This window comes from Pogoniulus pusillus, chromosome 29 (genome assembly GCF_015220805.1).
Source record: "Pogoniulus pusillus isolate bPogPus1 chromosome 29, bPogPus1.pri, whole genome shotgun sequence".
Classification (NCBI taxonomy): domain Eukaryota; kingdom Metazoa; phylum Chordata; class Aves; order Piciformes; family Lybiidae; genus Pogoniulus; species Pogoniulus pusillus.
The window spans coordinates 15,897,018-15,902,311 of NC_087292.1; positions in this window are offsets into that span (position 1 = coordinate 15,897,018).

Below are 5,294 nucleotides of genomic sequence, written 5' to 3' on the forward strand. Positions count from 1 at the left end.
CAGCAGCTGATGCCAAACATACTTCAGTCCATTCAACATAGACACTGTGGAAGAAAAGAGAGATTTACCCAATCTCAGCATGGTAGTGTTGGAAGGAACCTCTAGAGATCATCCAGCCTGGAGGTGTTGAAGCCAAGCCTGGCTGGGGCACTTAGTGCCACGGTCTGATTGATTGGCATGGGCTGGGTGCTAGGTTGTGCTGGCTGAGCTTGGAGCTCTCTTCCAACCTGCCTGATCCTATGATTTCCACAAGGCAGTGAAAGAGCAGCTCCATGGAGGCCCCAGGAGGAGAGGACCGGTGAGTCTGCAGCTTAATCCCATAGATCTTCTTCCTTCTGCCATCCTTTGTAACCTGAGGCACTCTGTAGCTCTTGAACTCAGCGGCTGGGGAAGTTAATCAGTGTAATTAGTGCTAAATGAACGTGTTCCCTTCCCCTTACCACGGCTGTGATGAGCATTAGGTAACCCTGGGAGCACTTGCTAAGAGTGGGGGGGGGAGAGGTTGTTATGTGGCAGGGAGGAGGGAGGATGTAGTGCCTGCAGTTACTAGAGGTGGTTTAGCTTCTCTGGCAGGAGGGGAAGGAGCAATTAAAGCTGCGAGCGCTGCGTGGAGTCGTTTGCATCGTTAACCTCACTGCTTGCAAAGGAGACAGCAATCTGGGGCTCAGAGAATCCTTTTGGCTGGAAAAGACTTCTAGGGCTGAGTCTAACCAACTCCACTATGCCCTGCTCAAAAGTGCCTTTTCCACAGCTTTCTCCAAGCTCCCCAGGGTTGGTGACTGCACAACCTCCCTGGGCAGCCTGTCCCAATGCTGCTTAGAAAGAGAGAATCAAGCAGAATGGAAGACAGCTCCAAGCTCATCCAGCCCAGCCTAGCACCCAGCCCTGCCCAACCAACCACACCATGGCACTAAGTGCCCCAGCCAGGCTTGGCTGCAACACCTCCAGCCACAGCCACTCCACCACCTCCCTGGGCAGCCCATTCCAATGCCAATCACTCTCTCTGCCAGGAACTTCCTCCTAACATCCAGCCTAGACCTGCCCTGGCACAGCTTGAGGCTGTGTCCCCTTGTTCTGTCCCTGGGTGCCTGGCAGCAGAGCCCAACCCCAGCTGGCTACAGCCTCCCTGCAGGCAGCTGCAGGCAGCAATGAGCTCTGCCCTGAGCCTCCTCTGCTGCAGGCTGCACACCCCCAGCTCCCTCAGCCTCTCCTCACAGGGCTGTGCTCCAGGCCCCTCCCCAGCCTTGCTGCCCTTCTCCAAACACCTTCCAGCACCTCAACATCTCTCTTGAACTGAGGAGCCCAGACCTGGACACAGCACTCCAGGTGTGGCCTGAGCAGTGCTGAGCACAGGGGCACAAGAACCTCCCTTGTGCTGCTGCCCACACTGCTCCTGAGCCAGCCCAGGATGCCATTGGCTCTGCTGCCTACCTGGGCACACTGCTGCCTCAGCTTCAGTCTATCTTAGAATCATAGAATCAGTCAGGGTAGGAAGGGAGCACAAGGAGCAGCCAGTTCCAACCCCCCCTACCTTGCCCAGGGACACCCTACCCTAGAGCAGGCTGCACACAGCCTCAGCCAGCCTGGCCTCAAACACCTCCAGCCATGGGGCCTCAACCACCTCCCTGGGCAACCCATTCCAGCCTCTCACCACTCTCCTGCTCAATAACTTCCTCATCATTTCCAGCCTGAACCTACAAATCTCCAGCTTCAACCAAACTGGGTGAGAAATTCTGTGATCTCCTCTTGCCAAAGCTACATCTCAGGAACCAGAATGTTTGTCTTGTCCCTCAAATCACAGAGCTGCCTGCTCAGAAATGACCTTAAGATTGAGTCCAACCTTAGCCTAACAACTCCCTTCTGAACTTCTGTGCAGCCTCTGAGATCTATTCCACTTTAATCTTGGGGGTGGTGGTGGGTGAGAAGCTGGACAGGAGGCAGCAATGGGCACTTGCAGCCCAGAAGGCCAAGGGCAGCCTGGGCTGCATCCAAAGCAGAGTGGGCAGAGATGAAGAGAGGGGATCCTACCCCTCTGCTCTGCTGAGACCTCACCTGCACTGCATCTGTCCAGCTCTGGAGCCCTCAGGAAGCAAGGACATGGACCTGAGGGAGAGGGTCCAGAGGAGGTAGTGAACAGGATTGCAGGGCTGGAGCACCTCTTCTGTGAAGGCAGGCTGGCAGAGTTGGAGTTGTTCAGCACGGAGAAGAGAGAGCTCCAGGGAGACCTGGAAGCAGCATTTCAGTATCTGCAGGGGAGCTACAGGAAAGCTGAGGAGGGACTGTTTGAAAGGGGCTGTGGGATATGTGTGTGGCTGTTGCCCAGGGAGGTGGTGGAGTGGCCGTGCCTGGAGGTGTTGCAGCCAAGCCTGGCTGGGGCACTTAGTGCCATGGTCTGGTTGGTTGGGCAGGGCTGGGTGCTAGGTTGTGCTGGCTGAGCTTGGAGCTCTCTTCCAACCTGCTTGAGTCTATGATTCTATCATAGGATGGGGGCAATGGTTTGAAACTTGGAGCAGGAGAGATTAAGGTTGGACATCAGGAGGAAGCTCTTAGCAGTGAGGGTGGTGGAATACTGGACCAGGCTGCTCAGAGGGGTAGTGGAGCCTCCATCCCTGGAGACATTCAAGGTCAACCTAGATGGGATCCAGAGCAACCTAATCTACTGCAGAAGTGTTGAGCAAGCTGACCTTTGAGGGTCCCTTCCAAGCCTTTGCTTCCCATGCTCTGCATTTCCCAAGGGAAGGCAGAAAGCAAAGCCTCTGTTTGCACCCAGCTCAACACCAGCTCTGGCAGAGCGCTGCCACCCCCTTCACTCCCTTTTCTCCCCCCGTTGGCGGAACATTTGCTTTCTATTGTTGTTGTTTGGAGCACTCTTATCTGTTTAGCTGCCTGAGGGTGCTTAAAATAGCACAACAAAGGCTGCTGGGGATGGCAAACTCTGCTCTTGCACTGCCAGCGCTTCTGTTGATGGAAGCCCTCAAATCCCTCCTCTCTGGTGGGATGAAATAGATGCTCCTAATCCAAGCCCTAAAATATCAGCCATCAAACTGACACTATTTTAAGGCTGAGAAAAGCCAATGTAATCAAACCTCTATTTTCTCTTTTCTCTGCTCATGACAGGAGACAGAAGGAGGAGATTGTTTGGGCAGCAACAGGGTTTTCAGAATCCTAAGAATAATATTAGCCCTGCTCTGCTGCAGCCTGGGCTGGGTACAGCCCCAGAGGGCACCAGCAGTGGTCTGGGCTTCCCAGCTCAAGAGAGACCAGGAACTGCTGGAGAGAATCCAGCAGAAGCTCCAAAGATGCTGAGGGGTCTGGAACATCTCTGTGAGGAGGAAGGGCTGAGATCTTGGGGCTGTTGAGCCTGGAGAAGAGCTGCCTGAAAGGGGCAGGAGAAGGAGGGAGGAAAGAAGCAGGAAAGGAAGGGGGTGTGGAGGGAAGACAGGAAAGGAGGGAGGAAGGAGGCAGAAAAGGAAGGGGGTGGAGGGAAGACACAGGAAAGGAAGGAGGAAGGAGAAGTGGAGGAAAGACACAAGAAAGGAGGGAGGAAGGAGACAGGAGGAAGGAGGGGGTGGAGGGAAGACACAGGAAAGGAAGGAGGAAGGAGGCAGGAGGAAGGAGAAGTGGAGGAAAGACACAAGAAAGGAGGGAGGAAGGAGGCAGGAGGAAGGAGGGGGTGGAGGGAAGACACAGGAAAGGAAGGAGGAAGGAGGGGTTGGAGGGAAGACACAGGAAAGGAAGGAGGAAAGAGGCAGGAAAAAGATCTCAGCTCAGAGCAGAGAGCTCATGCCACCACTGCATAGAATCATAGACTCAGTCAGGGCTGGAAGGGACCACAAGGATCATCTAGTTCCAACCCCCCTGCCATGGGCCTGCTGCTTTCTTACTGTCAGGTTTTTAGGGCCAAAGCTGGGTGTAACATTCCCATTTCACTCTGCCACCCTCCAGCTCTGATCACTGCTGTCCCTAGGGAGCAGAGAGGAAAAACACCACCAGGTCCTTCATGGGTCAAGTTTCCCTTTAGAGACCATCTTGGTCACCAGGCTGTGGTACAAGCACATGAGCTGATGCTCCTCGTTAAAGGCCTGATGTTAATTACCATGAATTTGCTGCTTGGGCTTTGTACCACAGCAAATGTCAGTGTGTGTAATCCCTGTTCTGCAGTCCATGCTCCAGCCCAGAAAGCCAAGCAGAGCCTGGGCTGCAGCAGCAGAAGTGTGGCCAGCAGGGCCAGGGAGGGGATTCTGCCCCTCTGCTCTGCTCTGCTGAGACCCCACCTGGAGTGCTGCATCCAGCTCTGGAGCCCCTGGGACAAGAGGGCTGTGGAGATGCTGGAGAGTGTCCAGAGCAGAGCCAGGAGGATGCTCAGAGGCTGCAGCAGCTCTGCTGTGAGCACAGCCTGAAAGAGTTGGGGCTGTGCAGGCTGGAGCAGAGGAGGCTCTGAGGTGACCTTCTTGTGGCCTTCCAGGATCTGAAGTGGGCTCCAAAAAAGCTGGGGAGGGACTTTTGAGGCTGTGAAGGAGTACCAGGACTGCGGGAAGTGGAGCAAAGCTGGAGGTGGGGAGAGTGAGGCTGGAGGTGAGGAGGAAGTTGAACATGAGAGTGGTGAGAGCCCATTACAGCCCATTCCAATGCCAATCACTCTCTGCCAACAACTTCCTCCTAACATCCAGCCTAAACCTCCCCTGGCACAACTTGAGGCTGTGTCCCCTTGTTCTGCTGCTTGCCTGGCAGAAGAGTTGAAGTTTGGACTCATCTCAGAGGTCTTTCCCAACCCAAACAACTCTCTGACTCTACCAATGCCTGTTGCAAATGTTTGCTGCTGGATTGCAACCCCTTTTTATCCCTGCAGGTTCAGGACTGACATTTCTCCCAGTGCAGATGCAGGGGTAGTGTATTTCAGAGCAAGATGAGCCCAGCATGGCTCCTGCAAGGCACAGCATGAATGTTCAGATGCAGACATCCAGGCAGTGCACGCTGATATTTGCACCCCTGGGTGAAGATAATTCTCAGTACGTCACTGATGTGCCATGAACCTCTCTGAGCTGTCCCTTCTGTTGGCAGATCTCACTCCCAAAGCCATTATTGACATCATTAAGCATCCCAGGGCATTTCATCCTCGCTTTCCTTCTCCTCAGCCACCTTCACCAGCTCTCAGGATGTCAGGGGTTGGAAAGGACCCAAAGAGATCATCCAGTCCAACCCCTCTGCCAGAGCAGGATCATACAATCCAGCTCAGGACACACAGCAACACATCCAGACAGGCCTGAAAAGGCTCCACAGAAGGAGACTCCACA